This window comes from Rattus norvegicus, chromosome 4 (genome assembly GCF_021556685.1).
Source record: "Rattus norvegicus strain SHRSP/BbbUtx chromosome 4, alternate assembly SHRSP_T2T, whole genome shotgun sequence".
Taxonomy (NCBI): domain Eukaryota; kingdom Metazoa; phylum Chordata; class Mammalia; order Rodentia; family Muridae; genus Rattus; species Rattus norvegicus.
The window spans coordinates 80,026,669-80,036,108 of NC_141537.1; the positions used below are offsets into that span (position 1 = coordinate 80,026,669).

The 9,440-nt window shown below is 45.4% G+C and overlaps 1 long non-coding RNA gene across 4 annotated transcripts in view; it reads right to left on the reverse strand.

Annotated features, from left to right (window-relative positions):
• Window positions 1–9,174, reverse strand: part of LOC102555694 (uncharacterized) — a 46,427-nt gene extending 37,253 nt beyond the window's left edge. For 3 of the 4 annotated variants that reach the window (XR_015685991.1, XR_015685990.1, XR_015685988.1), the window contains exons 1-3: window positions 8,637–9,174; window positions 7,778–7,904; window positions 7,152–7,243 (exon numbers count right to left, since the gene is read on the reverse strand). This is a non-coding gene — a long non-coding RNA (uncharacterized LOC102555694). Of the gene's footprint in view, window positions 1–944; window positions 1,131–7,151; window positions 7,244–7,777; window positions 7,905–8,636 lie in introns of those variants that run through there. The other variant, XR_015685989.1, reaches the window with a different exon arrangement.
• Between the last annotated feature and the right edge of the window lie 266 nt (window positions 9,175–9,440).

Genomic DNA, 9,440 nt, shown 5'->3' on the forward strand with positions numbered 1-9,440 from the left:
GGGCTCATCCTAGGCTCCCCCTTCATCTTCCCAGGTTCTCAGGGACCAAGTGCTGCTTGGCCACCTCCATGGGAGAAAGCACTGTGAGTGACCTTTTACCACCCTGGGCTACCATGCCAACCATGGTGGGAGGCACACAAGGCTTGGACCCAGTTCTTGGTAGAGGCGCCTGGGATTGAGGTTGCAGCCCTGTTATTCTGGGGACCCGACTTATAAGTCTTCCCTTGCCTGAGGAGCAACAGTGCTGGACACCAGGAGAATCCCATACTCTCCCACTTCTGCCACTCGGAGGCCAATGGTACAGCTTTGCCTATTTTCTGAGAGAAAGGCCATTTGACAATGTCACTGTTTCCACCCAGAATGCATCCTCAAGGTTGAACCGAGTGTCATCTACAAGGAGGGCTAAGGAAATCTCAACTCCACAGACCCCCAAAGTGCAGGGTACAACATAGGATGCCTAGAAAGCTTTAACAATTCTTTTACTGCAAATAAAGGTGGTGGTTTGGGGAGGTTGGGGAGGCTTTTGTTGTTATTGTTGTTTGTTTTTGTTTGTTTGTTGTTTTTATGTATTGAAAATGAATCTGGCTTCTACTAAAGTGCTCCTTTTCTGAAGCTTTTGAGACTATGCAAATGCCTTATGTGGATTATTCAAATGACCAGATGTGTAGGCCCAGCCTGTAATCTCAGTTACACTGGAGACTAAGATGGGAAAAAAAAAATCACAAGATCAAGGCCCACCTAGGCTACAGAATGAGTTCAAATCCAGCGTGGCACCTTAGTCAACCCCCAAACAAAGCAAAACAAGAAAGGAAAGATGACTGGGCATACAGCCCAAAAGTCAAGGGTTTGCCGCAGCCTTGGACTCCTTTTCTAAATACGAAGGCAGCTGAGGGGAGGACTGTCAAACGGGGTTTATGACCTGGAAATGATATGCAAATTTTTCTAGGTGCCTTTTCTGAAGTAATCATCTATGTTTTATTTATTTTTTAAATCAGATTCTACAGAGAGTTTGTACCAAAACTCATTAAGGCCATGGACGATCGCTCTAAGCCGAAGTCACAAATCTGCTTCCCGTCAGCTGTTACGTCTCCCGTAGATCACACTTTGGCACACAGAAAATAATTAAAGATCTGTTCAAAGGAGAATAGTTTTCCTGTTTACCGAATTCAAACCTTAAAAAACTTGCAGATTTTATTCAGGCTCAAGTGATGATGACATCTTACAGTCCTGAAGAGAAGCAGATGTGATACTGTCACATCTTGGTCTGCATTAAATACCTGGCTCCTCTCTTCTCTATTCCAGGTGTGGCTTCCTGGTGCTGGACCCCAAGTTCTCACAGAGCATGGCTACCTGGCCTTGACCAAGGATAAAGCTCTCTACCTACCTCTTATGATTGGTCCCTCGCCATACTTCCCTGGGGAAATGAAAGCATGTGTTTTCCGCTTTACAGGTGCAGACTCATTAGACCATCGTCCTGCCGGTACCTGGGTCTTGAACTCCAGATGAGTGAGCTAACCAATCACTGCTCTTTAAGATACTCAGAGTACGGCCCATAGCTCCAGCAGCCCTAGCTACAAGTTAGCACATGCTACTTCACAAGGTTTCAAGTTGAAGAAATAAATGTGATCTTGCTTAGTATAAGAGCTGAGAAGAATATAAATACATAGAACAAAATGTAAAATGTCCCCTTCTCTGTCCAACACCCTTCTCAGTATAACCATGGTTATATTAGTTATCCTTCTAGAACATTTTGTATGTACTTACATATATATTTGTAGATATGCCCACGCATAGTTATTTGTGTGTGTGTGTGTCTGTGTGTGTGTGTGTATGTGTGTATGGGCATGTGTGTGTATGTATGCATGCATACATACATACATACATACATACACATGTGTGCATGTGGTTGGAGGCTAGAGCTCCATGTTGGATGTCTGCTCTGTCACTCTTCACCTTATGTTTTGAGTCAAAGTCCCTTACTAGACAAGCCTGTAGCTCACCAATAGCTCGTCTGCTCAAACCGTGAGTTCCAGGGATCCACTTGTATTATACTAGAATTACAGGCGTGAGTTTCGCCTGGCTTTTCACATAGGTGCTGGGGATCTGAGCTCAGATGCTCGCACTTACATGGCCAGCACTCACCCTTCTCTCCATGGCTCAAATTTCCTCTTTACTCGGAGTTTTCACTGCATGCTACCGTTGTCTGGATACCTAGATAATGTTTACAGTTCTGCTGGGTGCTGGTTTGAGAGTTCTTTTTCCTCAGTTTCCTGTTGAAGGACTGTCTCTGTGTGTATGTGAATGCGTACGTATACAAGGCCCTGTGTTTAAATAACCATTCCTGGAAAGAAAGAGAAGTTCAAACTCGGGGTCTTCCTTTGGGCCAAGTGTATTTAGGAAAGCTTTAAGAGCTCGCTAAGATGGATCTACCCACCTCTCTGTAGTCAAAGCCAGGTGATGAGTGATAAGGAAGCAAAGCAAGTTACAGCCATGTTTTCTACCCAGCCCTGAATTGTAACATGCTGACACACAAACAAAGGCAGGAGTCTTTACCATAAAACTTCTTCTAGCACCAGCCCAGTTCCACCTACTAAAATTTTATCATTTCCCCCCTCCCAGATGGGTCCTGCTCTCTCTTTCTATGGACTGGAAATGTCTGCCTTTTAAAAACAAAGCAAAAGGAAAGAGACAACCCTCTCTCCGTGTGGGCTCTATTGAAGCACACATAAGGGGCCCAAGAGGAACGGGCTAACCTTGGATTCCTCTAGTCTTCTTCAGTTAATACACAGGCTAACATTCTGGAATGGGAAGTCTGAAGACAGATGGGGAAGCTGGGGGGGTTGATGGGGAGCATCACCACTGAGTATCCAGGGCTGAGAGTTGCCAGATTACCTAGTCTGATGTTCCTGCTTCACTTATCATGATCCTCAAAACTCTCCCCTCTCCAAGGGCCACACAAACTAGATAACCCTGTCCAGCAGCCAGGGACAGGAGGAGCGGAAATACTTTGCTTCCCATAATGAAAGAAGAGGGAGAGGAAGAGGGAGAGGGAGAGGGAGAGGGAGAGGGAGAGGGAGAGGGAGGGGGAGAGAGAGAGAGACATGGTCGGGAGGCTAAGGCTCAGAGGAGAGCCCTAGAGGTAGAAACCCAGGAATATAAGGAAACTGTGAACCAGACACAGAATAGAAGGATGTGAAGAAGAGGTGACCCTTGGCTTACCAGGCTCCAAGACTGGCCCTGTTGATATAAAATTTTATGCAGCAGCCTCCCTGGATCAAAGTACCCATGTATTTCAGTAAATATGATACTGGATTTTTTTTTAATGGGAATGGTTCTAGCTTAGTTTTTGGCAATGGAAGGACGAACTTAACATTTATTTACATTGGTAAATTTTGAGTAAAGCAGGTGACTTTTATCATGTGTGGGCCCCTCATCTAATTAATAAAAGACCTAAAATAGAAAAAAAATGGACCTCCTCTCACCAAGGAGGAAATATTGGAGCAGATTACCTATGGACCATGGACCACCTGTCCCGAAAAAATTAGTGATAATCTCTTCCCTCCTTCCCTCTGGCTCTTCCTCCCTCCTTCCTTCTTTCCCTCACTCTCACCTTTCTTTCCTCCTTCTTTCACTCCCTCACTCTCTCTTTCATTCTCCTCTGTCCTGCTCTCTGAAGTATCCCCCAGCAGTCTGGGCAGGATAGGATAGAATCTGGTCCTATTGATTCTGTCTCTCTGAAGAACTTTAAGCAATAAGTCTCCAGTCTCCATGGGTTCCCATGTCAAAGGATATGGGCTTGTCAGGTCTGGTAACCCCAGCCATTCCAGACACTGAAGCAGGAGGATCAAGAATTCAAGGCCTTATTAGGTTACAGAGTGAGTTCAGTGCCAACCTGGGCAATTTAATGACACCCTCTCAAAATAACTAACAAAAGGAGAGCTGGAGATATGAGTCAATCTTGGAGCATTTGCTTGGCATGCATGAAGCCCTGGACTCACTCTATAGTAGCAGAGGCCTGGTTCCTTTCCTTTGATTGTGTGGTGGGACTATAATCGCTTTGGCCAGTGGCATATGGCAGATAGGATAGCCTGAAAGTCAGGCTTTGGGAGGCCCGGAACTCCTGCTTCCTTCCTCTTAAAGCCCAGCTGCCCTGCTTTGAGAAAACCTGGCCTTGTGGTTACTAAGAAGATGAGACATGTCCAACGCTCTCATCACAGGCTCCTGCCGCAGCCCTAGCACCATCTTACATTTTCCAAAATCAGTGAGCCGCAGAGGCCTGTTGCCTAAGATGACTCAGAACTTCCCAGCTGAGCTCAGTCAACCCCAAGGTATAGTGAGCATGAGGAAAATTGATGAGAGCACTAAGATTTGAGTTTTGTTTGACACACTGTAGTAGACAGCCTGCCTTAAAATTTGGTCTGCCCTCCCCAGGTCTCCCCATTGGAGAAAAGGGACATGACCCTATGTACTGCACTTGAACCAGCCAGCTGAAAACTTCAGTTCCCCTCTCTGTTCTCAGGCACCCAGGGACCTGCTTATTAGCAAAGGAGAAAAGTGGCCTTGCAACTTTTAACTTGTAAAGCAGAGTGATCCTGTATTGGGATGGGGCCAGAAGTTTGGGGAGTCATTTGAATTAACCCCACTGTTATTTTCTTGGTAGGAGCCTAGCCTTAATGGCTTCCTTTCAACATCAATACTACACTGCAGTGCCCAAGGTCGTTGTGCATCCAAACTACAGTGGATCTGGGCCAAGGTGCTCATAAACGGCACTTTATGACCAACCACAGGAATGGGCTTCCTCTCCTAAGATGCGGTTCATTCCAGTTCTGTTCAGGAGGCTGAAGTAAAGGCTTGGCAATGATGGTCCTTCCAGTGTAGACTTAACCTGAAGGACTCTAAGAAGCTCATAGCACCTCATGGCACCGGGACATAAGGTTCACATTCTACACACAGGCGTGCAAAACACAGGAGTGAAGTCTGCTTCCTATATACAATTTGATATTCTTTGGACCCATTTGACTGATGAGCTGCAGAGAATGGGGGTGGGGCTCATATTCTAAAAAGTGAACCTGACACAATGCATGGCCTCAGCTTCCTCCTCTTCCTGCTCTATGTGGAAAGAACAGCCACATACAATGGAAGGGCCTGTGTGCATAAGGGAAGCTTTGAACTCCCCATGCTTTGCTGCAGGCTAAACCTCCAGTAAGGACCCTGGATGTCCATCACAAGTATGAATCTTGTTTCAGACCCTTTCCCATATTGTCACGTTTCCAAGCTGTTTCCAGGGTGGTCTACCTATATGTACACTGTGCTGACGCTAACAGGGCCAACCCCCCCACCCCCAAAGGATGTCTAGCTCAGTCTGTCTTCTACAGTGTTGCCATGTTGGCAGTATCTGAGTCTAGGTTGTTTAGAGGACTTGACTTGTCTTCTCCGCTACCAAGACCTCTAAGACCATCAGATGAGCAAGCCGCTTGCCCTAGGGTGGAGAACGACACATCCATGGTGCCTTTTCCAAGCCTCCTGTCCTCTCTGCCCCCTGCCAGGCAGTTTCCTGGAGCCACGAAGGAATTGTTCCATGAAAATTTGCTATGGAATAGTGATCGGTAAATTACTATTTTTAGAAAAGTCCATATTGTAATTATTTTGGACTTCGTGATGTATATGATCTCTATAGCAGCTATAATAGTGCGAAGACGGTCATAGATAGCACATAACTAATAATCCTAACTGTTTCCAAAAAGCTGTATCTGTAGTGAGGGATGCTCTGATCTGAAAGCCCCAATTTGCCAACTCCTGCTATGGAAACGAGAAAAGAACATGAGCTGTGTCTTCATAGATTGTTGTGGTTGCTTATAGTCAATATAGTATGATGCAAAGGGAGGTGTGTCTACTCTGCCTCAACTCTTAGGATATTCAGATCCCTCCTTTGTCTTTTGGAACAGCCAGTCTTGAACCCCTGAAGTGTCATGTGAAAAGGCTGAAGCCCCTGGAGAGGCTATGGAGAGAAGCTCTGAGTGCATGTGGAGGGGAGAGAGGGATAGTGGGGCCATTACCACCAGGGACCAGGCATGGGGATGATGTGGTGATTGTTCAGATAAAGCCAGATGGGCTGCAGAATTACTCAGCTCAGCCCTGTCTCTGTTCATGGCCCATGGGATTGCCTGTTCTTTGAGGTTAGTTTGTGAGTCATCAGGACAGGTTACAGATGGACATTCACAGAAATAATTCACAACTTGTTTTCCCTCTACTTAAAGATCCAGTAAAGTCCCAGAATTGGCCTTTTTCTTTCTCATGTAGGGAGGAGCAAATGAGGTGAAACTTCAACCAGCGGACCCTGTTTCTGCAGCATGAGCTTGCATTTTCCTGCCATCAAGTTTTCATTAACATATACATGCAAGTCAGCAGACAGGACCAGTGCTGTGCCTGAGAAACATGGCATTCCAGTGGCATGTAGGGCTGGCGTGTGGCTATGCGTTCCCACATGGTGGCACAGAGAACAAGATGCAACCCTGCCAGCATGGCAATTAGAAAGGATTACTGGTCACATGGGCTTTCTCAGCTTTCTCTGCCCCTCAAGAAGTGAGGGTTCTTGCTGTCTGGTTGTCAGGACCTAGATTTAACGTTTTCTCAGAATCTGGGCAATGGGCAGATTTTCCCCCAGAAAAACAACTGGTGGAAGAGATCAGATTACACTCTGAGGAACATAAATAGGGATTCTGGGGTGCAGATAGAGGCTGGAGAGGAAAAATGAACTCTGCAGCTGAGAGAGAAAGGCAGAGATAGAAGAGAATGCAGATAGTCGTGCACCAACATGTGGGAGACCCTGAGCCAGTGCATATCGGGGAAGGGTTCTGTAGTGAGGAGCAGAGAGTAGGGCACAGACTAGAGTCACAACTGGTACCTGTGGGCCAGACAGAGGCAGAGGCCAGACAAGGAGTTTTTCCTAGACATTACAATGTCCCACCTCCATCCCTTTGATCTTTTCTGAGACACTAAATAACAAGGCAATTGTTTGACTGCTGTGTGTGTCCAGGCATATGTGTGTGCACGAGCATTTGAAATGGAAGCATTCTTTTTCAGGAATATACCCCCAAAGAAGCCAGGAAACAACCCACCCTGTAAGGTTCCTCATAATACAAGCCCTTTACCATTTACTTCATTTTGCTAGATGCAGTCTGGGGAAGCCACGCTGACTTAAAGTGATCTGAGTCAAAATGAGTCAGCAGTCAGTTGATGGCATCTGTAAGAGAAGAGCAGAGATCTTGAATGAGCTGATTTCTGAGGCCAATGCCTTGTCCATGTCATGGCTGACTCTGGCTGGAGATTTCCTTTAAAGATCTTCAAGAGACAAAGCAGAGCATGCTTGTGTCGTGGATGTCAAAGGTTAACACCACCAAGATGAGCAGAAATGGAGACAAGTGGCCTAGTTTTTCCCAAATGGATTCTCAGTCCTTGAGAGGACATTTCCAGTTATGATTTCATAGACAACATCACAAAATCTGGATCACCTAGGGATAGAGGTGCACACCTGTAATGCCAGAACTTGAGAATCCGCAGCAGGCATTGTGAGCCACGGTCAGTCTGAGCCACTTAAGAAGAGACTAAGGTCCTTCCTCAAGAAAACAGTTGAATGAACAAATAAGAATTACTGTTTTTCCAGTAGCTCCGGCAGAAATCAAGGTATGCTATGGGGTCGGGGAATGAAGCAAAGAGAATCTAGTCATGTTTTCAGTGATTTCTATGTGAGAAAAATGGAGGATTTCTATGTACTTACTCTACAGGAGGACATATAAACTGGTGTGACTTTGTTCTCGGCCATTTCTGCCATCAGTGATCGAAAGCTGAACCCCAGAGGTCTCCAGCTGTAGTCTGTCTTCACAATTGTATTATTTAAGGCTTACCTACATAACACAAAAATCAATAACCTTTTTGTCTAAATCTCATGTCTCCAGAGGTTTCCAAGTCTTTCTTACCCATAAAAAAGCATTTTGTTCTCCTGATGTGTGCTCAGCCACAGAAAGACCCAAGGTGACATTTCGGTGTTGACAATCATACAGTCACAAGCTCCTTGAAATTGGCACATAATTTTGCATCGCTAGTTTTAACTTTTTTCCAGAAGAAAGAGTAAAAATTGTAATTAGAAAAAAAAATTCTCTTGACCCTTTGTGTTGATTGGGAGATGAGAAGCTGTGGTTAGGAATGGCTAGATTTTTGTTGACAGAGCATAGGTGATAGAGCCCAGGTCAGAAATCAGCACCATCAGTCAGGTCTGGCCCAAAACCTTGCTCCCCCCACACTTGGCTTGGTTAGCACGGGGCCCTCCCCCGACCCTCGATTGTATTCAGTTCTCTTTAGGTTTATCTCTCTGTTATCACCACAGCTCATTTAGACTCTCCTTGCTTGCTTTGTATTTCCTCCCTCATCTTCATGGACATGTTTCCCATTCAGTCCTAGTGAAAGCTAGTCACTGGGAAACCAGGATGGGTCAGGGAGGTAACTCACACTACAGCATTTTCTCAGTGTGCACAGGGCCTCACATTCAGTCTACTATACTTCCCATCTCCCCCAGAATAAAAGAATAAACAACAGCAAAACCCCTACAAAACAATTCGATTATGGGTCAACTGCCTTACCATTTCCAACTTTGTTACTAGGTGGTCATGAAGAACAGGGAGTCTTTGGTCCCTACTGTCTAGGAGTCTGGGACTGTTATACTTTAATTTCTCTCAGACTTGTGTGGTTCAAAGTAGTAGTCCGGCAGCACCCCAGTTCCCGCAGTGGCCTTGTGGCACCCCAGTTCCTGCAGTGGCCTTGCGTTTATCCCTCCGAGCAGTCGTCAGTGTTAACAGGCTCCTGAGCTGAAGGCTCCCCGAGCATCCCATGCAGGTCCTAGTGTAGACCGATGGTATGTGTCCACGGTGAAGGAAGCCTGACTCAGGTTATAATAGTCCTTGACCACCTAGAGCATTCCGTAGCACTTGTGCCTCTCAGCATTTCTTCTGTTTGTTTTCTCAGCTTTATATACAGAAGGGAAAGAAAAGGTTATGAAGCAAAGCCTTACTTTATTCTGAAAATATAGTCAATCTTGTTAGCATTCACTTTGAAATGATACTCCTGCTTGTTAGAAGCCCTTAGTAAGTCCCCCTCTACAGAAGAAAAACAAACCAGTATAGCAATAATATGTGTTTAAAAATAAAAACCAGCTGCTCATCATGCATTCACAGCTTCTTCCTTCACCCCACCCCCCTCTTTTCTCGCAGGGCACACAGGAAGTCAAATTTTCAGTTTTCTTTTGCTTTTTAAAATTCTTCTACTGCAAAGCTATTTTATGTGCCCAGAAGTGGTTATTTTCATGCCCTGCCTCCCTAAATAAAAGAGCTGTTTATCCGTTTAACATACTGTCCATTTCTACACTTCTTATGCCAATGGGAACAAGA